Here is a 24,906-nt window from a genome sequence, read left to right as displayed (position 1 = left end):
TCCCTCCCTAGAGAGAACCTGCCTGAGCACGAGGTCTCCTACCTCGAGAGTTCTGGGGCGGATGTTGCAGCAGTGATATCGTCGCAGTGCTTGTTGGTACCTCGCCGCTCGCAGCGCGGCTTCTCGGCGACGTTCCTCCCCCAGCACGAGGTCCATCCCCCGCATGGCGTCCTGCTGCGCCTCGTCGAACTCTAGGACCCGCGCAGAGCGACGTCTGACCTCGTGAGGGAGGACCGCTTCGGCTCCGTAGACCAGGAAGAACGGGGTCTCTCCAGTCGGCTTGGTCGCGGTTGTGCGGATGGACCACAACACGGACTGAAGCTCGTCATACCAACCTCTGTCGCAGGCCTCCAGCTTCTTCTTGAACGTCCTGGTCTTGAGGCCCCTCAGGACCTCTGCGTTGGCTCGCTCGGCCTGGCCGTTGCTTCGGGGGTGCGCCACCGAAGCGTAGCATATCTGCGTTCCAAGGTTAGCACAGTATGTTTTGAAGAGGTTACTGGTGAACTGCGAACCGTTGTCTGTGATGATGCGGTTCGGCACCCCGAACCGGCTCACGATGCCCCTGATGAACTTGACCGCGGAACCTGCGGGGATGGTGCGGACGGCCTCTACTTCAGCCCACTTGGTGAAATTGTCCACGACGACATAGAGGTAGCGGTAGCCCCCTGGCGCCCGAGGAAACGGGCCCAGGATGTCTAGCCCCCAGACAGCGAATGGCCACGAAAGGGGTATAGTCTGCAGGCCTCCTGTCGGCTGATGGATTTGCTTGGCGTGGAACTGGCAGGACTCACAAGCTTTCACCAGTTCGATGGCGTCATTGAGTGCGGTGGGCCAATAAAACCCACTGCGGAACGCCTTGCCGACGAGGGTCCGTGATGATGAATGATGTCCACAGTCTCCGCCGTGTATATCTTCCAGCAGTTCCTTTCCTTGCTCCGTGGAGATGCAGCGCAGGGATACATCGTTTGGTCGCTTCCGGTAGAGCTCTCCATCCTTGATGCAGTATGCCGTGGCCTGCCGTGCCACACGCTCCGCTTCCTCCTCCTTCTCCGGCAGGGTCCCTTGTGTTAAGTAACTCCGGAGCTCCGTGATCCAGCACCCCTCCCGAGGTTCCATCGTCAGGAGCAGGCGTGCTCCTGAGGCCGGGCCACAGACCGGGGCTCCTGAGGTAGGTGGCTGGGGGAGCTCCTCCCGAGGCTGAGCTGTGTTTGACAATGACGGCAGGGCTGAGGGCTTGAAGAGCCGCTCCTTGAAGACGCCAGGCTCCTGAGGTAACCGCCTGGACGCCCGTTTGGCGATGTCGTCGGCCTCCTCATTGGTGCCACGGGGCACATGCTGCAACTCCAACCCCCAGAACTGCTTCTCCATCCTGCGGACCTCCGCAAGGTAGGCTTCCATGTGCTCATCTTTCGGCTCGTACACCTTGTTGGAGAAATTGACAAGGAGCTGCGAATTGCCCTTGATGGTGAGGCGTTTCACCCCCAGGGCAACTGCGGCCTTCAAGCCCGCTATTAACCCTTCATACTCCGCTATGTTGTTGGAGACCTTTTCACCTTGCTGGAAACAGAGCTGTACAGCATAGTCGAGCTTGTCCTGAGTGGGCGATATAAGCACCACCCCAGCCCCAGCGCCATGCCTGGAGAACGCCCCATCGAAGTACATGACCCAGCCTTCTGGCGCCTCGCTTCCCGGGGAGAGGGACCGATCCTCGTCGGCCTTGAGGCCTGGTGCCTCCGTCCATTCTGCCACAAAATCCGCTAATGCTGCTCCCTTGATGACTCTGGTCGTGCTAAATTCAAGCTAAAACGCTTGCAGTTCTATGTTCCACTCAGCAACCCTTCCAGCTGAGTTAGGGCTCCTGAGCACTCTCTCCAGGGGGTATGATGAGACGACCTTGATGGGGTGACCCTGAAAATAGTGCCGCAGCTTGCGCGAGGCCACCAGTAGCGCGAGGAGGAGCTTCTGAGGCATGGGGTATCGTGCCCTCGCGTCCCACAACACCGTGCTGACAAAGTACACTGGGTGCTCAACGAGGTTGGGTGCGTCAGTGCTGGTGGCGCCCTCCGGAGGCCATGGCGCCTCCTGAGGCGATGAGGCCTCCTGAGGCTGGCCATCTGGGAGAGGGGCCTCTTCTGCCTCCGGTGCACTCCTCTACGGCGGCTGATCCTCCTCAGCCGTGGTGGCGGTTTCTGTGGGCCTTCCTTGTTCCTGTTTTGCCCTGTCTCGGGCTGCTGCTGTGGTTTTGATTCGACGCTCCTCCCTAACTGCCACCAGGGTTGCACTGGCGGAGTAGGGAGTGGCGGCGAGGTAAAGCGCTAGGGGCTCTTGAGGGCGCGGGGCCACCATGACCGGAGGGCTGGTTAGGTATCTCTTGAGATCCTGGAACGCCTTGTCGGCCTCTTCAGTCCATTCAAAGGGCCCCTTTTTCTTCATTAGCTGGAAGAAGGGCAGCGCTCGCTCCCCCAACATGGAGATGAAGCGCCCCAGCGCGGTCACGCGCCCAGTGAGCTTCTGCATTTCTCTGAGGGTCTTTGGCGGGCTCATGTCCTCGACCGCCTTGACCTTTTCTGGGCTAGCCTCGATGCCTCGGTGGGACACGAGGAAACCCAAGAGCTTGCCCGAGGGGACTCCGAACACACACTTCTCTGGGTTGAGCCGCAGGTTCACTGCGTGGAGGCTCGCGAAGGTTTCCTCCAGGTCTTGTATCAGGGTCCTGGCCTCCCGAGACTTCACCACAATGTCATCGACGTAAGCCTCAACATTCTTCCCGAGCTGCGGGCCCAAGGTGATGTCATCAGCCGCTGAAAGGTTGCCCCTGCGTTCCGCAGCCCGAATGGCATGCACGCGTAGCAGTACACCCCACACGGGGTTAGGAAGGCTGTCTTTTCAACGTCTTCTACCGCCATCTTGATCTGGTGATACCCAGAGAAGGCATCCAAGAAGCATAGCAGGTCGCATTCTGCGGTGGAATCGACGATCTGGTCGATGTGGGGGAGCGGGAACGGATCTTGCGGGCATGCCTTGTTGAGGTTGGTGAAGTCGACACACATGCGCTCCTTCCCTCCCTTCTTTGGTACAACGACAGGGTTGGCCAACCAATCCGGGTATCGGACCTCGCGAATGGCCCCAGCGGCTTCTAGTTTGCGGGTCTCTTGGACGATGAAGGCCTGCTTTTCTTTGGACTGCCGCCTTGCCTTCTGCTTCACAGGGCGCATGTTGGGGCACACGTTGAGGCGATGCTCGATTACGCTCCTAGGGATCCCCGCTAACTGGTCAGGCTCCCAAGCGAATACCTTCTTGTTTGCACACAGGAACCTGACCAGGGCCTCCTCCTGCTCGGGCTCGAGGTTGGCGCCTATGGTGAAAGTGGCATGGGTGGACCCGTCCTCATCGACGGTTATCTGCTTGGTTTCTGCCTTGTCTTGGGTGAACAACTGTTTCTTCTTGGCGGGTGCAGCCCCCTTGGGCTCGGGGGTCTCCGAGTCGGCGGGCTGTGCCGACGCCGCCGTCTTGAAGGCGAGCTTGAGCACTCGCAGCGCGTCTCCGGTGTCCCCGTGCATGGTGAGGACACCGCTGCTCCTGGGCATCTTCATGAGGTTGTACGTCGGGTGCGTCGCGGCCATGAACTGGGCCAGCGCTGGGTAGCCGAGGATGGCGTTGTAGGGGAGGCCGATGGGGGCGATGTCGAAGTCGACCAGCTCCGTGCGGAAGTTGTTGTAGGTGCCGAAGGTTACTGGGAGCCAGAACTGTCCCAAGGAGCTGGATGATCCGCCCCCAACGCCTGAGAAGGGCCAGCTGGGTTGCAGCCGTTCGAGGGGTATGCAGAGGAGGTTGAAGGCCTCAACCGAGAGCACGCTGAGGCCCGCACCTCCATCGATGAGAGTTCTGGTGACGGCCACCTGGCAGATGGTGGCGGTGCACAGCATGGGGAGCGCATCCGAGCAGGCCGAGTTGGAGGGGTGGTCCTCCAAGCTAAAGGTCAGGCCGGCCTTGGGCGCCGCCCGGTCCGGGAGAGCCCCCTGCCGCGTGGAAGCGACGCTGACCCAACGGATGAACGGCTTGACGTGGTGACTTGTAGGCGGCGCCTGCGAGCCGCCCAGGAGGGCCGCGACGACCGGGGGTGTTGGTGTAGCGTGGTGGGCGGGGAAGAGGCTGCGGAGCTCTTCCCAAGAGGCCATGGAGGCTGCCGGCAGGTGGAGCAGCCATGCGCGCGGAGCGCTGGTGAGGGCCATGGGGAGCCAGTTGGCCATGACCCTATCGTCACCTCCAGCTTTGAGGATGGCCTCCTTGTACGCCAGCAAGAAGGCCAGCGGATCAGTCGTGCCGCTGTAGCACGGCGGCGTCGTTGGCTTGAACTTGTCCGGCCATCGTACCCGTTGCAGGGCTGGGGCCAGGGCTTAGAGCCCCCTGGCCCCCGTGCTGGCGCCGGCGGCCGGAGCGGGTGACGCGCTACTCATCGCGAGGCAGGTCATGGCGGTGGCAGAAGGGAAAACTCCGATGCACCCCCTACCTGGCGCGCCAGATGTCGGATTTTGGGTTCCAGCAGACCCTTGAGGTTCGAACACTGGGGTGCGCGTTGAGATTTCACCTTCTACCTACCTACACCCCTCCGCCTCGCTAAGATCTAAGCTATGGAAAGAACAGCACAAGAGACACAGGGTTTATACTGGTTCGGGCCATCGTTGTGGTGTAATACCCTACTCCAGTGTGTGGTGTGGTGGATTGCCTCTTGGGCTGATGATGATGAGCAATACAAGGAAGAACAGCCTCGCGAGGGTCTGTTCTTGGCTGGGGCGACGAACTGCTAGGAGGAGTTCAGTCACCCTTCTCTCTCTCTCTCTCTCTTCTCGATTCTCTCCCCGATTTTCTCTACCCTGTGGGTGGCTAGTCCTATTTATAGGCGAAGGCCCTGGGCCTCTTCCCAAATATTGAGCGGGAAGGGCACCAACAATTGTCCATTTTGAAGGGGGACATCTGGTACACTTATCCTGACTAAAGTTGGTCCTCGCCTGCCAAAGGCTCTGGTGGTGACGATGGCTTGGGCTCCACAATGACTTCCTCCCTGCCGTTGGGCTGGTCTTGGTCTCGTTGCACTGAAACGGGTGCCTTTGCTTGATGCTCTCGGCTGCACTTGCTCCCTTTGCACCAAAGAGGAAAGGAGGACACTGCGCGGGCTGACACCCGCCTGGCACCCTTGGTCGTCATGGCTTGCGTCATGGTCACATCGTGAGGTACCCCGCCTTGACCTCTCCGCCTCCTTGCGAGCCAGCCTGATGAGGCCGTGCCTGAGGAAGCTCTGTGTCGTCCGCCCCGCGAGGCTTGACCCCTCGCGAGGGTCTTGGGTCTGTGTTGATGAAGATGGGCCGTGCTGGGCCCCTCCTCGAGCCACGCCGCAGGCCGCCGGCAAGCAAGTTTGGGGACCCCCGTTCCCAGAACGCCGACACCGTTAGGTGGATAGATATTTTGGGACAGCTAGCACATAGCACAACAACGGTCGGAAATTTGAGTATCAAATTCCTCAAGGTTATCATGTTCCTCACTTGTAGGCAATCAGCACTGGCAAATTCCTAACTCCTCAGTCACAACAAATTCCTCAGAGACCATAAGAACTTTGTCTCTATCACTGAAGAAATTGACTGAACTGTATGAGATTTCCAATGGCTTCACTCGAAAGGATTGGGTAGGTGTAGGATTTTGAGATGAGCATCACTTGGAAACTTTTCCTTAGTTTTACCTCAACCCCCTTTAACAATACGGTGTTTCCTATGACTCAAGAAATAGAAAATGAAACTACGAGAACAGAAGTCCTCATGCTTCATAATCCTCGCATGAATATCAAGTCTTCATGGTCACACCAATTTCTTCACTTTCAAAGTCTTCAAAAAAACGAAGTCTTCAACTAAAGACATTCATTTTAGGGGTCAACTTTCATCGTATATATCAAACTCCTCATAGAGTTATAGACCTGTGTACACTCACAAACTCATTAGTCCCTTAACGTATAACTCTTCAATACACCAAAATCACTAAGGGGCACTAGATGCACTTACAATCTCCCCCTTTTGGTGATTGATGACAATATAGGTTAAGTTTTCAACGGGGATAAACATATGAAGTGTAAATACTGATATTGAGGAATTTGATTGGAAGATATAGAAGAACTCCCCCTGAAGATGTGCATATATGAGGAATTTTCTTTGAATAGCAAATGCACATTGTAGAGTAGAATCATGGAGATCCCCCCCTATATCTTGTAATTGATACACGCATTTAACATATGATATGAAGAATTTGAAATGCATGATGAAATATGGTGTCTAATGAAATTCAGCATGCGTGCATTGACAAACTGAGGAAATAGCATGTAGAAAATAGGGAAAAAGTATCAGACCACTATAGGACTTAAGTTTACAACTCGATCAACAAACACTTCAGAAGAGCGAGAGTTGCAACTTAACAAAAAAACGCCCATATATAGAGACCCGCTTGAAGACTAACTCAAATTTCTCCCCCTTTCTCACCGAATGACGAAAAGGGACGAAAAATGAGGACTAACACCCCTGGAGAACATCATCATGATGTTGATGGAGGAGCGCCAGTGTTATTGGGGTCATCCGTTGAAGTAGGGCCTGCCGCGATGTCGTTCAAATCTTCAGCTTCACCCGTCTCGTGTGATGAAGAATATGAATTGGCGACCATGTGAGGAACTTTGACCTTCTTGAATTTCTTCGAAGGTGGTTGAGACCAGTCAAAGTCCTGTTGGAAGCCCATCTGTTTGAGTCTTCATCACCATAGAGGTGAGACAATACAGCCCAAGTGAGATCAAAAACTTCATGCAAGTAGTAATGGTTCTTCTTCATAGTGTTTTGCGTGATCTTCATGTTCTAAAGAATTGAACCAAACTAATGCTTGACCCACTTGTGGTTGCGATCGACCTTCTGATGAAGACTTAAGAGAAGCTCACGATCAGTCATCACTCGTGGAGCAGTGGCTTGAGCAATTTGCTTTGAAGCTTTTGCGGCAGAGTCTTGTGTGGCAGAGTCATCATTGGTGGAATAAGATGCAGCTTTGCGAATTTGTCCATCCAATGGACGAGTGCCTTCATCTATAACAGCAACCTTTCCCTTCTCATTAGGTGAGGAAATGGTCCTTTTGAGGACTTCAATCGGGGGCAAGTAGCTAAGATGATTGAAAATCAGCCTTGTAATGAATTGAAGACCTTGATCTAATGAATCTCATAATCCTAGGAGCATAAGGCTTCAACTCAAAAGGTGACAGAGCTACATTGGCCAAAGTTCTCATGAAGAAATCGTGGTAGTTGATAGAAATACCATGGATGATATTGAATAGCAAATTCTTCATTATGCCAACAACTTCTTCGTCATCAGAGTTGTGGCCCTTGATTGGGCTGAGGGTTTTGGTCGATATTCTGTATATCGTCCTTGGTACATAGAGCAATTCCTTGACGAGGAATGTGGTCCTTGGAGCTTGTCTTGGCTTCAAAGGCTTCATCAGCACCTGCATCAGATGATTTGAAAGTTCTGGTTCATCATAGATACGCCTTGCACCTTTAGTGGGAGGACTGACTAGAACGGCATGAAGAAATTCAGAGGTCAGAGCTTTGTAGTGAGTTTTTTCAGTCATCTAGTCAAGGACCCATGAATTCACCTCTTCAACATTTCGAGTGATGTGCAGTGTGGCATAGAATTGAAGAATGAGTTCTTCATGCCAATCGCAGATGTTGGTGCAGAAGTTGAGCAGCCCAGCGTCATGAAGAACACCGAGGACTAGGGTGAAGCACGGAAGAGACTCCATATCCACATGAGGAATTTGCTCATGGTCAAAGATCTTGTCCTTATCAAACAGCAGCGAGGAATAGAAGTTCAACTGACTTGCAGTCCAAAAACGCTTGCGACGAAGTCGAGCAGAGTCATATGGATTGTAGTCAGTGAAGAAGTGGTTCTCAACAAAGAAGTCATCAGCCTTGAACTTCTGCTTCTTGGTGTGAGGATTCTGTGGCTTGGGCTGAAGATTAGTAGTTGAGGTCTTCATAGCCTCTTGACACACAACCTCTAGAGCCATAGGCTGAGGATTTTCAGTAGCAGGTTCAGCAGCAGTAGCCGTGGCTCCATTTCTTCAGCACTAGCGGCTGGAACTTCTTCAGGAATAGAAAGAAGTGAGGCTTGATGTCCTTTAGAGCCCGTATGAATTTCTTCGGTTTGGACCGGGGACTGAGGAAGTTGTTGCAGAGGTGTGGTCAGAGGTGAATTGGGTGATGACTTTCCCAGTAATCATCATTTAGAATAGGAGTTGTTGACCCAATATCCACATCCGCATCTTCTTCATCAATTTTTTCAGCGCCTGCCTCTTCAGCTGTAAACTGAGGCATGGGCGATGATACTAGCGGAGTAGAAGGGATATTATCCACTTCAATTTCTTCATGCAACTGCTCTGACGAAGCAACAGAAGGATTTTCCTCATCATTGTCATCTGGAATGACATATTCCTCACCAAAGGGAACAATCTCCTTTGATGGCATGCTTGATATCGGAACAACATCTATTGGGTTTGCATAAGAGCTTGTCAAAGTCTTCACTTTCTTGAGAGCTGAAGTCTCTGAGGCTGTAGATGCTTTCCTTTTCTTCACTGCTGCCTTCTCTGCAGCTTTGGTCTTCTTCACTTGTGATGCATAAGGAAGGTTGATACTTGTCATCTGAGGTGACTTGGCAGAAGAAGCAGATGGAATTGGTTCAATTACTTCAGGCGCAACTGATGTAGTTGCCCTGGCATGTTTAGATTCCTCAGGCATAGTAGCAGATGCTTCAACTGGCTTGGCTTGTTCTTCAGGTGCAACATTGGAGGTTGCCCTGGCAATTTCTTCAGGGGCTGGAATTTGTTCAGCAGCCCTGGTGCTCTCATTTTCTTCAACAGCCTAATTGTCATCAGTTGTGCTTGCATTTTCTTCAGTAGGCTGAGCAGATGTCTCAGCCTGAGGAATTTCATGTTGTGATGAGGCTGCAACATTTGGAGTGAAGGTCTTGGTCAGCTTGAAAAATCTGACTTTGGCTCCCAGCCAGTCAGCATATTATCGGTCAAATTCATCACTGAGTCCCTTGATTTCTATTTACAGAGATAAAAGTTCATCAGGAGATAGCTTCAGAACATTGTTCTTCAAAAAGTGCTTTTTCTTGTACTGAGCTTTCTTCACTTTCCTCCCCTGTTCAAATTTCCATCTTTCCTCATCAATGAAGGCCGTCAACACATGACTTTGGCCAAGAGTGAGGTTCAGCTCAGGCAAAGGAGTATTGGGGTCCTTGTGCCATAGATCGATGAAGTCGAGGATCAACTTTGGATCTAGCATGAGTGGCACATTGCTTCCTTTAGCTCTAGCGGCCCTTTGCTGTCTGTATCTGATGATTTCAGCTAGTTCTTCATCATCAGCTTCGTCTTCACTAGATGGTACTTGAAAAGAAACCTGCTTCTTGTGAGGACTTGGTCTTGTGCCTCATCCAACAATGGCTTTTTTCTTCAGTACTGTTAGGCCGGTTGAGGACTGAGGAGGAGCTGAAGAACTTGCAGAAACTCCTGAAGCAATTGATATTCCAGTGGTCCTTTGGCAAGAGGCAGGATGTGCAGGTGCCCAGGACTTTGCAGTAGTTGTTGAGGATTTTGCAGTGGGGACTGGAGCTGCTTTTGAGGAGGTCGCTTGAGGAACAGGCCATGAGGGCTTTGAAGCGCTTTGCCATGAGGGTATTTCAGCTGAGGAACCTGGCTTGTGAGCAGGCTTCTTTGGCATGGCCGTCTTAGGCTTGCTAGCAGAGGCCTCAGCAGCGGCAGCTGCGGAATCTTCATTGAATTTCTTCACTGCTTCTTTGGCCATTTTGGAGAACTTAGCTTGTCGCTTGGCCCATTCTTTTGGAAAATCCTCACCACACTTTATGCTAGTGGGATCAGCTTCTTGGCCTGGTGCCAATAGAGGCCTTGGCAATGGAGGGTGTACGGCAAATTTCTTCATGTACTTAGGAGTCACATATCTGTACTCCCTCCATTCTCATGCCCATCTCCTCTCTGTCCTCTGAATGTGCACTTTGCACTCATTCTTTGTCTCCTTGCCATGAATTGCTTCATCAGGAGTGAAGTACCCTGCATAGATAGAATCAGGGATCTCGAAAGCAGTATTCACTTCTGGTCTCTTGACTCCCTTCTGAGGTCTTTTGCCATCAGCCATTTTCTCCACTTGAGGATTTTGAACAATTGAATTTTCTGACGAGGTATGCAACTTTTCTTCAAGGAACGCTGCAAATGAGTTAAGTTGATGAGAACCTAGAGATTCAATAGCGGACATGTGTACTTGCGAACAGAATATAGGTGTGAAGAATTTGGAGAGGTCATATGTGTTCTCAGAAGTTTTTCAAAAGAAACAAGTTTGAGGAATTTGACCAGAGATGTCTTGAGGAATTTCACTAAGCGTTCTTTGACTTAGGTTCCAGAGTTGTATATATTGAAAATCCACACAATTGAGGGATCTTGAAGAAAAAAACGTGGCTTAGAGAAACAAATCAAGAACAAATGCAAGTGTGGTGTTCAAGAGTGTGCAAGTTGAACAATAAATACCTTTTGAAGATTTTGTGGAAATCATCATAATCAACAAGGGCAGTAAAAATAGATTTTATTTACCCTTGACGAAGAACACGACAAACTGAAAGAAGAAGTTGAGAAGCTCGTCCATTCAGATCTTCCATGCCCTAACATGGCGGCAGAAGACAGCTACGGCGGCGGCGGAGTGAAGATTCCCGCGGCCGGCGCAAGTACGATGGCGACGAAGTCGAGGCAATGAAGCTATTCCTCACCAATGATGATGGAAGGTAGCGGCGGTGCTAGGTCAGAGAGCTCGAGCGAGGGGAGTGAGGTCGAGCAGGGTAAATGAGGTCAGAGGAGGGTGAGGGGTATTTATAGCCGAGGTGAAAAACCGCTCGTCCGAGGAAAATGTATGAACGTGCCACTGACCCTTCTCATCCTAGCGACATGTGTCACCCAAGTATTGTGAAGTGGAGATCGTGTTAGATCGTGGGTGAATAAAACAATCTCATCGTGGGATGTGGAACGATTTGAGCGGCAAAAGCCAAAAATTCAGATAAGAATATTTTACTATTTTCTTTCACAAATTCTTTAGCTGACAAGGACACAGTAAAGATTCTGAACAGGGTTCAAATGGAATGCACATGAAGAATTTGTGAACAGAGTGGGTTGAGTTTAGCATAGAGGGGGACGGGTCCGATCACATTCACTTAGTAGAAAAGTCAACTTGGAGAAATAGCAATAAGTGAATGTTGTAGAGGACTGAAAACTCATATATATATGTAGTCAATGAAGAACACAGTCAGAAAGAGAGAAGACTTTGCAAAGTTGAAGAATTTGAACAACTGAGGAATTTCAGAACTGAGGAAAAACTCAAATTGAAGATTTTCAACTTATGTTGGTGGCGTGACCCACCGTATAAGAATGATGATTTCAGACGCCGCGTACAATTGTCGTAGGGCTCCGAGAATCAAATTCTTCATTAATTTCTTCACACTTACAGGGTTAGTCTTCATTGATTGAAGAAAAACGGTACTTCATGTGTTGCACATGTCATCAAGTTTGCATAAGTGTTAGGATGTGTGTCTTTTTCAAAGAACATTCGAAGATTCTGAGATATTTAGCTCACACCGCAACTTGCTAAATCTCTTCTCATCCAAGGGCTTTGTGAAGATATCGGCTAGCTGTTCTTCAGTCTTCACGACCTCGATAGAGATATCGCCCTTCAACACATGATCTCGAAGAAAATGATGACGAATCTGGATGTGCTTGATAACCCACAAGAATAGGGGATCGCAACAGTTTTCGATAAGTAAGAGTGTCGAACCCAACGAGGAGCTAAAGGTAGAACAAATATTCCCTCAAGTTCTATCGACCACCGATACAACACTACGCACGCTTGACGTTCGCTTTACCTAGAACAAGTATGAAACTAGAAGTACTTTGTAGGTGTTGTTGGATAGGTTTGCAAGATAATAAAGATTACGTAAATAAAAAAGGAGGGGCTGTTTAGGTAAAGACACAACTAAATTAGTTTTAGTAGAGAGCTTGTTGTCAAGAGAAAGTTATTTGCCCCTAGGCAATCAATAACTAGACCAGTAATCATTATTACAATTTCATTTGAAGGGGAGGCATAAGCTAACATACTTTCTCTACTTGGATCATATGCACTTATGATTGGAACTCTAGCAAGCATCCGCAATGACTAAAGATCATTAAGGTAAAACCCAACCATAGCATTAAAGCATCAAGTCCTCTTTATCCCATACGCAAACAACCTACTTACTCGGGTATGTGCTTCTGTTCACTCACGCCACCCACCATAAGAAAATCATAAACATATTGCAACACCCTACAGCGGGAATCCCTCACACTTGCGTGACACGGAGAGCACCATAGGACAGCACCAATAATAAAACATGCAACTCAAACCAATCTTGATCATCAAATAGCCATTAGGACAAAACGAATCTACTCAAACATCATAGGATAGCATACATCATAGGGAAATAATATATAGCGTTGAGGACCATGTTTAAGTAGAGATTATAGCGGGTAAGAGAGAGGTTACACCGCTGCATAGAGGAGGGGAGAGTTGGTGGTGAAGGCGGTGGAGTTGTAGGTGAAGATGACGGTGATGATGATGGCCCCCGGTGGCACTCCGGTGCCACCGGAAGCAAGGGGGAGAGGGCCCCCCTTCTTCTTCTTCCTTGACCTCCTCCCTAGATGGGAGAAGGGTTTCCCCTCTAGTCCTTGGCCTCCATGGCGTGGGAGGGGCGAGAGCCCCTCCGAGATTGGATCTGTCTCTCTGTCTCTCTCCGTTTCTGCGTTCTGTTATGCTGCCCTTTCACCGTTTCTTTTATATCTGGAGATCCATAACTCCGATTGGAACGAAACCTTCACCGTGATTTTTTTTCCGAAAATTAGCTTTATTGCGGCCAAAGAAGGGCGTAAACCACCTTACAGGTGGGTCACGAGGGTCAGGGGCACGCCCTAGGGGGGGTGCCCCCTACCTCGTGCCCACCTCGGACACTGGTTCGCGTTGATTTTTCTTCCAGATTTTCCAAATATTCCAAAAAGTATCTCCGTCCGTTTTTATCCCGTTTGGACTCCGTTTGATATGGATATTCTGCGAAACCAAAAACATGCAACAGACAGGAACTGACACTGGGCACTGGATCAATATATTAGTCCCAAAAATAGTATAGAAAGTTGCCAAAACTATATGAAAGTTGTAGAATATTGGCATGGAACAATCAAAAATTATAGATACGACGGAGACGTATCAGCATCCCCAAGCTTAATTCCTGCTCGTCCTCGAGTAGGTAAACGATAAAAAAGATAATTTTTGATGTGGAATGCTACCTAGCATAATCTTGATCATATGTCTAATCATGGCATGAATATTAAGGCACGAGTGATTCAAAGCAATAGTCTATCATTTGACATAAAAACAATAATACTTCAAGCCTACTAATAAAGCAATCATGTATTTTCAAAATAACAAGGCCAAAGAAAGTTATCCCTACAAAATCATATAGTCTGGCTATGCTCCATCTTCTTCACACAAAATACTCACATCATGCACAACCCCGATGACAAGCCAAGCAATTGTTTCATACTTTTGACGTTCTCAAACCTTTTCAACTTTCACACAATACATGAGCGTGAGCCATGGACATAGCACTATAGGTGGAATAGAATGGTGGTTGTGGAGAAGACAAAAAGGAGAAGATAGTCTCACATCAACTAGGAGTATCAACGGGCTATGGAGATGCCCATTAATAGATATCAATGTGAGTGAGTAGGGATTGCCATGCAACGGATGCACTAGAGCTATAAGTATATGAAAGCTCAAACTGAAACTAAGTGGGTGTGCATCCAACTTGCTTGCTCATGAAGACCTAGGGCATTTGAGGAAGCCCATCGTTGGAATATACAAGCCAAGTTCTATAATGAAAATCCCACTAGTATATGAAAGTGATAACTCAAGAGACTCTCTATATGAAGAACATGGTGCTACTTTGAAGCACAAGTGTGGTAAAAGGATAGTAACATTGCCCCTTCTCTCTTTTTCTCTCATTTTTTTGTAGGATTCTTTGGCCTCTCTCTTTTTTGGGGCTTCTTTGGCCACTTTTATTTTGATAACCTCACATGGGACAAAGTTCTAATAATGATGATCATCACACTTTTATTTACTTACAACTCAATATTACAACTAGATATCTAGAACAAAGATATGACTCTATATGAATGCCTCCGACGGTGTACCGGGATGTGCAATGATCTAGCGTAGCAATGACATCAAAAAACGGACAAGCCATGGAAACATCATGCTATCTATCTTACGATCATGCAAAGCAATATGACAATGAATGCTCAAGTCATGTATATGATGATGATGAAAGTTGCATGGCAATATATCTCGGAATGGCTATGGAAATGCCATGATAGGTAGATATGGTGGCCGTTTTGAGGAAGGTATATGGTGGGTTTATGCTACCGATGGAAGTTGCGCGGTACTAGAGAGGCTAGCAATGATGGAAGGGTGAGAGTGCGTATAATTCATGGACTCAACATTAGTCATAAAGAACTCACATGCTTATTGCAAAAATCTATTAGTCATCGAAACAAAGTACTACGCGCATGCTCCTAGGGGGATAGATTGGTAGGAGAAGACCATCGCTCGTCCCCGACCGCCACTCATAAGGAAGACAATCAATAAATACCTCATGCTCCAACTTCGTTACATAACGGTTCACCATACGTGCATGCTACGAGAATCACAAACCTCAACACAAGTATTTCTACAATTCACAACCACCCACTAGCATGACTCTAATATCACCATCTTTATATCACAAAACTATTGCAAGGAATCAAACATATCATATTCAGTGATCTACAAGTTTTATGTAGGATTTTATGACTAACCATGTGAATGACCAGTTCCTGTCATCTCTCTAAATAGATATAAGTGAAGCAAGAGAGTTTAATTCTTTCTACAAAAGATATGCCCATGCTATAACAAATCTAAGTGAAGCAAAAGAGCATTCTACAAATGGCGGTTTTCTATGTAAAGAGAAACAGGCAATCCAAACTTCAAATGATATAAGTGAAGCACATGAAGCATTCTGTAAAGCCATACTCAAAAGATATAAGTGAAGTGCAAAGAGCATTCTATAAATCAACCAAGGACTATCTCATACCAGCATGGTGAATAAAATAAAAATGAAAACTAAATGCAAAAGACGCTCCAAGATTGCACAAATCGCATGAACGAAACGAATCTGAAAACATACCGATACTTGTTGAAGAAAGAGGGGATGCCTTCCGGGGCATCCCCAAGCTTAGACGCTTGAGTGTCCTTGAATATTTACTTGGGGTGCCTCGGGCATCCACAAGATTGAGCTCTTGCCTCTCTTCCTTCTTCTCACATCGAGACCTTCTCGATCATCGAACACTTCATCCACACAAAACTTCAACAGAAAACTCGGTAAGATCCATTAGTATAATAAAGCAAATCACTACTCTAAGTACTGTTGAAAACCAATTCATATTTTGTTTTTGCATTGTGTCTACTGTAGTATAACTTTTTCATGGCTTAATCCACTAATATAAATTGATAGTTTCATCAAAACAAGCAAACTATGCATCAAAAACAGAATATGTCTAAAACAGAACAATCTGTAATAATCTGAACATTCACCATAGTTATGATACTTGAAAAATTCTACCAAAATTAGGAAAAATAAAAAATTTGTATAGGAAGACAGTTCAAAAAGAATCAGAACCATTTGACATTCCAGCTAAAAATGTAAAATCGCGCACTACAGCCAACGTTTCTGTCCTGCACCGTAAAAACCATCAAGCAAATGTAAACATCCTAAAGGCAAACCTTGGCACATTATTTTTATATTACAATGGAATTGTACAAGGGGATAATTATTTTTGTTGAAAGGTTTCTGTAATTAAGATTCACAAAGTTCCCATGGGCATGAACAAAGTTCAAGGACGTCCCCCACTTTCACAATGCTCGTCTCTCCCACTTTCACTTTTCTTTTAGAAAATTTTTTGGGTTCCCCTCTTTATTTTTGTTGTTTTTAAACTATATGAAAGCACTCAACAGAAATAAATGACTCTCTAAAACTTCCGGGTTGTCTCCCTGGCAGCGCTTTCTTTAAAGCCATTAAGCTAGGCATATAGTGCTGAAGTAGTGAATCCACCCGGATCCCAAGGTATATCAAAGCCAATTTGAATCAACAATGATTTGTAATTTAGTAGTGAACACAAAGTAACATATATCAAGCAATGACGAAGTCTAACTCTCTTCCTATGCATCGGCATGTCATAAAAGAACAATTCATGCACACAAAGTAAAGGCCAATGCATAGTATAAATAGTTTCTTGCAATTTTATCATATTGGAAACATAGAGAGGTGGAGATATGGTTCCTCTCTCATAATAATTGAAATTAGGAGCAGCAAGCACATGCATATTATATCTATCAAAATCATCATGTGTAGTAGTAAAAGGCAACCCATCAATATAATCCTTAATAAGGGCAAATTTCTCCAATATAGTGTAGTTTGGAGAATTCAAAAAGATAATAGGACTATCATGCGTGGGTGCAATAGCAACAATTTCATGTTTAACATAAGGAACTATAGCAAGTACATCTCCATAAGCATAATTCATATTGGCATCTTGGCCACAAGCATCATCACAAAGGGATATTTCAAAAGAATCCAAGCGATCATAATAGTCATCATAGCGATCATCCTTCGGTAAGCACGAAGGGGAATTAAACAATGTATGAGTTGAAGAGTTACTCTCATTAGAAGGTGGGCACAGGTGATCAATCCGCTCTTCCTCCTTTTGTTCTTCGCTCTCTTCCTCATCTTTTTCATTCAATGAGCTCACAGTTTCATCAATTTCTTCTTCCATAGACTCCTGCAAAATATTAGTTTCTTCTTGGACAACGGAGACTTTCTCAATAAGTGCATTAATTTCGGAATTGTATTCATAATTCTCATAGCAATATTCGAGGATAGCTAAATTTTCAGATCTATAAACAGCATCATCAAAATCTTCAAACTCTTTACACATAGATTCAATTTCATAAGCACCCATAAAAGCAACAAATTCTTATATTTGTTCCACATCATAGTAATCATATATACCATTAGCATAAGAAGCTAAGGTTTTATTATCATTGAATTTGCATGAAAAGGGAAGGCGTGGAGCCTTCATCCTAGAGCAACAAGTATATTCATAACTCACGCATAATTGCCAAGCATACCACTTCAATATATGAATTTGATCCCATAATAGTTTCCCTTTTTGTGTCAAGTGATAATCCCTAAAGTAATCACGTTGATCCAACGTTACTCCCATTACATAATTAAATGGGGTTTTCTCAGGATTATTAAAGTAGTACATAATATCTTTTACATAACCAGCATCGAGGGTTTTAGGAGGTTCCGCATCTCCATGAGCAGCAAGTACACCTAATTTTTTTGGTATTTTGTGTTCCATGTCCATAACTAAAGATAGAGAACAACTAAGAACAGCAAATAAAAATTACTAAGTGATAAAGCAAACAAGCACAAACGAGAATGTTCACCCCACGCTATTGCTCCCCGACAACGGTGCCAGAAAAAGGTCTTGATAACCCACAAGTATAGGGGACCGCAATAGTTTTCGATAAGTAAGAGTGTCGAACCCAACGAGGAGCTAAAGGTAGAACAAATATTCCCTCAAGTTCTATCGACCATCGATACAACTCTACACACGCTTGACGTTCGCTTTACCTAGAACAAGTATGAAACTAGAAGTACTTTGTAGGTGTTGTTGGATAGGTTTGCAAGATAATAAAGATTATGTAAATAAAAAGTAGGGGCTGTTTAGGTAAATACACAACTAAATTAGTTTTAGTAGAGAGCTTGTTGTCAAGAGAAAGTTATTTGTCCCTAGGCAATCAATAACTAGACCGGTAATCATTCTTACAATTTCATTTGAGGGAGAGGCATAAGCTAACATACTTTCTCTACTTGGATCATATGCACTTATGATTGGAACTCTAGAAAGCATCCGCAACTACTAAAGATCATTAAGGTAAAACCCAACCATAGCATTAAAGCATCAAGTCCTCTTTATCCCATACGCAAACAACCTACTTACTCGGGTCTGTGCTTCTGTTCACTCATGCCACCCACCATAAGCAAATCGTAAACATATTGCAACACCCTACAGCGGAAATCCCTCACGCTTGTGCGACATGGAGAGCACCATAGGACAGCACCAATAATAAAACATGCAACTCAAACCAATCTTGATCATCAAATAGCCATTAGGACAAAACGGATCTACTCAAACATCATAGGATAGCCATACATCATAGGGAAATAATATATAGCGTTGAGCACCATGTTTAAGTAGAGATTACAGCGGGTAAGAGAGAGGTTACACCGCTGCATAGAGGAGGGGAGAGTTGGTGGTGAAGGCGGCGGAGTTGTTGGTGAAGATGACGGTGATGATGATGGCCCCCGGTGGCACTCCGGCGCCACCGAAAGCAAGGGGGAGAGGGCCCCCTTCTTCTTCTTCCTTGACCTCCTCCCTAGATGGGAGAAGGGTTTCCCCTATGGTCCTTGGCCTCCATGGCGTGGGAGGGGCAAGAGCCCCTCCGAGATGGGATTTGTCTCTCTGTCTCTCTCTGTTTCTGTGTTTTGTTATGCTGCCCTTTCACTGTTTCTTTTATATCCGGAGATCCGTAACTCCGATTGGAACGAAACCTTCGCCGTGATTTTTTTATGAAAATTAGCTTTCTTGCGGCCGAAGAAGGGCGTCAACCGCCTTACAGGTGGGCCACGAGGGTTAGGGGTGCGCCCCCCTACCTCGTGCCCACCTCGGACACTGGTTCGCGTTGATTTTTCTTCCAGATTTTCCAAATATTCCGAAAAGTATCTCCGTCCGTTTTTATCCCGTTTGGACTCCGTTTGACATGGATATTCTGCGAAACCAAAAACATGCAACAGACATGAACTGGCACTGGGCACTGGATCAATATGTTAGTCCCAAAAATAGTATAAAAAGTGGCCAAAAGTGTATGAAAGTTGTAGAATATTGGCATGGAACAATCAAAAATTATAGATACGACAGAGACGTATCAGTGCTTTGTCTTTGAGTGCTGAACTGGGTTATGAGCAATCTTGATGGCACTCTCATTGTCACAAAAGAGTGGCACATACTTCACATTGATGCTGTAATCCTTGAGGGTTTACTTCATCCATAGCAATTGAGCACAACACGAACCAGCAGCAATGAACTCAGCTTCAGCAATAAAGAGTGATACGCAGTTATGCTTCTTCGAGGACCAACATACTAAGGATCGTCCGAGGAAATGGCATGTGCCTGATGTTGACTTGCGGTCCACACGATCACCAGCATAGTCAGAGTTAGAATATCCAGTGAGATCAAAAGCCGAGCCCTTGGGATACCATAATCCAAGTGTTGGAGTGTGAGCTAGATATCGAAGAATATGCTTCACAGCCTTTTGGTCTGATTCCTTTAGTGTAGCTAGAAAATAGGCACACATGCAAACACTAAGCATAATATCTGGCCTAGATTCAAATAGATACAATAAAGAGCCAATCATGGAGCGGTATACCTTTTGATCAAAGTCTATTCCATTTTCATCAGTGCATAGATGGCCATTTTTGGGCATGCGGATTTTGACGCCTTTGCAATCTTGCATGCCAAATTTCCTCAAAACATCCTTGAGGTATTTCTCTTGAGATATGAAGATGCCATTGCGATGTTGATGAATTTGAAGACCTAAGAAGAATTTCAATTCTCCCATCATAGACATTTGATATTCCTCACTCATCATATAGGCAAATTCGTCACTGTAACATTGGTTAGTATAGCCAAAGATAATATCATCAACATATATGTGGCACATGAATAATTCATCATCATAGATTTTACTGAAAAGAGTTGGGTCAAGTGAACCAGGTTTGAAGCCTTTCTTCATGAGGAATTCCTTCAAAGTATCATACCACGCCTGAGGGGCCTGCTTGAGGTAGTAGAGGGCCTTATTGAGTCTGAAGACTTTGTTAGGATGCTTTGGATCTTCAAAACCTAGGGGTTGAGCAACATATACTTCTTCCTCAAGCTTACCTTTGAGGAATGCACTTTTCACATTCATTTGATATAAGATGATACTATGATGGTTAGCGTAATCAAGAAATATGCGAATAGCCTCAAGTCTAGCAACAGGTGAAAAAGTTTCATCGAAATCAATTCCTTCAACCTGTGTATATCCTCGAGCTACTAGACATGCCTTATTCCTCACCACAAGGCCATTTTCATCTTGCTTGTTGTGGTAGATCCATTTGGTGCCGATGATACTGTGCTTGCGAGGGTCTGGTCGCTTGACAAGTTCCTAGACATTGTTGAGCTCGAATTGATGGAATTCCTCTTGCATTGCTTGAATCCACTCAAGCTCCAGAAATGCCTCATCTATTTTGTGGGCTCTATGATAGAGACAAAAGCAAAGTACTCACGAAAGTTAGACAAATGAGAAGCCCTTGAGCATGTGAGAGGACCTGGCGCGTTGATGTTGTCGATGATTTTCTCAATCTGCACTTCATTTGCGACGCGAGGATGAGCAGGTTGACGACGTTGATTGGGCTCATCATTTTCTTCAGAGCCATTTTCCTCAGGTGCACCAGCATGACGTTCTTCACGTTCTGGAATGACTTCTTCAGCAGATTCTTTGGTAGGTATGACATCCTCAGTACCCTTGAACTTAATGGATTCCTCAGGTCACATTTCATCTAGCACAGGAGGTTGGTGCTCTCTTTGTGAGCCGTTAGTTTCATTGAACCGCACATCTACAGTTTCAACAACCTTGTGATGAACGGTGTTGAAGACTCTGTAGGTGTGTGAGTCCTTTCAGTAACCAAGCATAAAACCTTCGTGTGCTTTCGGTGCAAATTTAGAATTGTGATGAGGATCTCTAATCCAACATTTATCACCGAAGACTTTGAAATAACTCACATTGGGTTTCTTGTCAGTGAGGAGTTCATATGAGGTCTTTTTGAAGAATTTGTGAAGATATGCCCTGTTGATGATGTGGCACGTAGTATCAATTGCATCAGGCAGAAGCGAGGAGGCGTCTTGTATTCATCAAGCATAGTGCGAGCCATCTCAACAAGAGACATGTTCTTGCCTTCCACGACGCCATTCTGCTGAGGAGTATAAGGGGCAGATTACTCGTGAGTAATACCAAGTTCATCAAGATAGTCATAACGACCATTATTCTTGAACTTAGTCCCATTGTCACTCCTAATGTGCTTGATCTTCACATTGAAGTTTGTTGAATCCCTCGAGGAAAATCGTTTGAAGACTTCTTGCACTTCAGTTTTGTAAGTGATGATATGCACCCATGTGTAACGAGAATAGTCATCAACAATAACAAAGCCATATAAAGATGCAACATTTCGTAGCATTAGTGAATGTGGCATAATTAGTAGGGCCGAAGAGATCCATGTGAAGCAATTCAAATGGACGAGTGGTAGTCATGATAGTCTTTGAGGGATGCTTGGACTTGGTCGTCTTTCCAGCTTCACAAGCTCCACACAGATGGTCCTTGAGGAATTTGACACCCTCGATGCCAATGACGTGCTTCTTCTTCGCGAGTGTAAGTTCCTCATGCCAACGTGACCTAGTCGTCGATGCCATAACCAGCCTTGTGAAGCTTTTGCCAGTAGACACGTGGCAGGTTGTGGTCCTGTAGAGAAATCAACAATATACAAGTCTCTTCTCATAAAGCCTTCAAAGACTTTGGAATCGTTAGCTTCCATGATCACAACACAACGATACTTGCCAAAGAAAACAACCATATCAAGATCAAAAAGCATTGAGACAGACATGAGGTTGAATCCTAAGGACTCGACAAGCATGACTTTATCCATGTGTCGATCCTTTGAGATAGCAACCCTACCTAGACCTAATACCTTGCTTTTTCCTTTGTCAGCGTAGGTGATATGCTTCAGATGCGATGGATATGAAGAGTGTCCATCAATAAATCCTTGTCACTGGTCATGTGATTTGTACATCCACTGTCGAGGACCCACTCAGTGGCTTTGGGTTTATCATCATGCAGATGAATTAGTGTATCTTACGAACTCATATACTTCATCAATGAAGAATATGACATCAAATTCATCAGATTGAATTTCATCAAACAGTACAACAGAAATAGCAGTATAAGGACGTGAGAAATGAATATTCATTTCTTCATGATTAGCTTGCATCCTTTCAAGCATATTCAGGTCTCCAGTAAATTCTTCAGATGTTTAAGTTCGTCTGGAGACCTGACCCTGCATGAGAGATTAGTTCTTTCTCTTCACCATGCACATATGGATGGGTGGAAAAGAGTTCATCATTCTGTGGGCTCCATAATAAAAAGGTGGCATAGAAGCCAGTCCACTTCATTTCACAGAAGAGGGGTTAGAGTAAGCATATGAATAAGCAAAGAAATTCTTCGAGGACTTATGAACATAATGATTTGAAGAATAATGCACATATTCTTAACCCTTAGCTTTTCCCTGCAAAATAGAAGTGTTAGCAAGATGATGTTCATATGAGGATCTGGATCCACATGAGGAATTTGATCCATGTGAGGAATTTGGTCCATATGAGGACTTGGATCCATATGAAGACTTTGGTCCATATGAAGAATTTGATCTGGGGTTCCTATTCTTCACAGGTGGTGTCATGATGACATTCACTTGAAGACTTTCAATGCACCTTTTGGGAACCCAGATTTTCTTCATGGGGGGCGTTCCTGCAGTTAGTTCCAACATATCTAGCAAATACTTCACCATTCTGACTTTTGAACAGTTTATAATTGCAGTCAAATGACTCATCAGAAGAATATAAAGATTCACATGTAAAGCCAAATAAAGTGGATGGATCTATGGGAGGTCCTTTTGTAGCAACCCATGAGGTTTTGGGATATTGCTCAGGTTTCCAGTAGGTCCCATCAGCATTGAGTTTCCTCTCCAAGGTAATACCATCTTCCCTAGGGTTCCTGTTGAGGATCTGCTTTTTAAGCACATCACAAAGAGCCTGATGCCCCTTGAGGCTTTTGTACATGCCTGTCACATACAACTCCTTCAACCCTGCATTGTCAGTGATACTTGTGGTATCCTCGGATGAGGAATTTGTAACCACATAGACAGTTGAAAAATTTGCAGCAATAGAAGCATTTGAACTTTTAGGTGAAGAATTAGCATATTCACGTTCAATGCATTTCAAACATGGTGGAATGAATTCAACCTGAGCGGAACTGGTGTGTTGAGCAAGCAATGAATCACGTTCCTTCTAAAGATCTTCATAACTCACCCTTAGCTTCTCAAGATCTTGCTTTCTTTGAATAAATTCATAATAAAGCTTCTCATGATCAGCTAAGAGAGTGTTATGATGACTTTGAAGGTTGTCAAACTTAGATTGAAGTATCTAAAGATTTTCAGTCAGATTTTGAGTTCGATCCATTTCTTCACCCAACATATCATCACTTTCATCTAGCATGTTTTGAACATTTTCCAAAGCTTTTTGTTATTTAGTGGCAATAGAAGCAAGCTTGGTATAGCTGGGTCTACATTCATCACCAGATTCATCATCACTAGACTCAGATGAGAAACATTCGGTTACCTTGGCACCTTTTGCCACGAGGCATGGTGCAGAGGATGATGGTTTAGGATCGAAAGTCATCGTTTTAAGAGATTCCTTCAAATCCTCAAACTAGGGATCATGACGAGTTCAATGACCTTCATAGACGTCAGAGAGTCGGTCCCAGATAAGCTTTGCATGGAAGAGATACATAATATTCCTGAACTGATTTCGGGACAAGCAGGACCAGATGATATCCTTCGCCATGATGTCAAGTCGAGTCTACTTGCGAATATAATCACCCTACGCCATCATGCAAAGATCAGTAACATCAATCTCAGTGACGGTCCAGAGCTCGCTGTTCATCTCCATGAGGCGCTTCTTCATCATGGCCTTCCACTTGGGATAATCATGACCGTCAAAGATGGCGCATGTCACTTTCTTCATTCCTGCGGTCGACGTAACTAAAACTCCAGGTGGTTAAACCAAAATCACACAGAACAAGGGAGTACCTTGCTCTGGTACCAATTGAAAGTGAGTTATATCGACTAGAGGGGGTGAATAGGCGATTTTTACAAATTCGTCACTGAGGAATTTCAGGGTGAAGAAATTCCTAAGTCACGAACAACTAGCAGTGGAATAAGTACTCAGATGCAAGCGTAACAAAGTAGTAGCACATTCATCATGATGAAATGAAAACAAGCACAGAGTACAAGAAGCGTATGAACAGGATAAGTAGGTTGAAGACAAAGTGACTGAAGAATTAGGATTGAGGAAATTGAGAAAGTCTTCTGTCAAAGTCTTCAAACTGTAATGATCAAGTTCATCAACACATGAATGAAGAAATGAAAGGGTTGAGGAAATAGAACCAGTAGCCTGGTGAAGACGATGATTTGGTAGACCAGTTCCAACTGTTGTGATAGTCGTACATCTGGTTGGAGCGGCTAGCTATTTAAACTTGAGGACACATAGTCCTCACCGTATTCTCCTTGAGTTAAGATCACATAGACCTCGCCCAATCACTCGTGGTAAGTCTTCAGGTGACTTCCAAACCTTTAAAGACTCGGTCACTCGGTGATCCACAATTTCCTCTTGGATGCTCTAGACCATGACGCCTAACTGTCTAGAGGATGCACACTCCTCAAA

Source organism: Triticum urartu, chromosome 4 (assembly GCF_003073215.2).
Source record: "Triticum urartu cultivar G1812 chromosome 4, Tu2.1, whole genome shotgun sequence".
NCBI classification, from domain to species: Eukaryota; Viridiplantae; Streptophyta; class Magnoliopsida; order Poales; family Poaceae; genus Triticum; species Triticum urartu.
Note: the sequence above shows the minus strand (reverse complement) of the source record.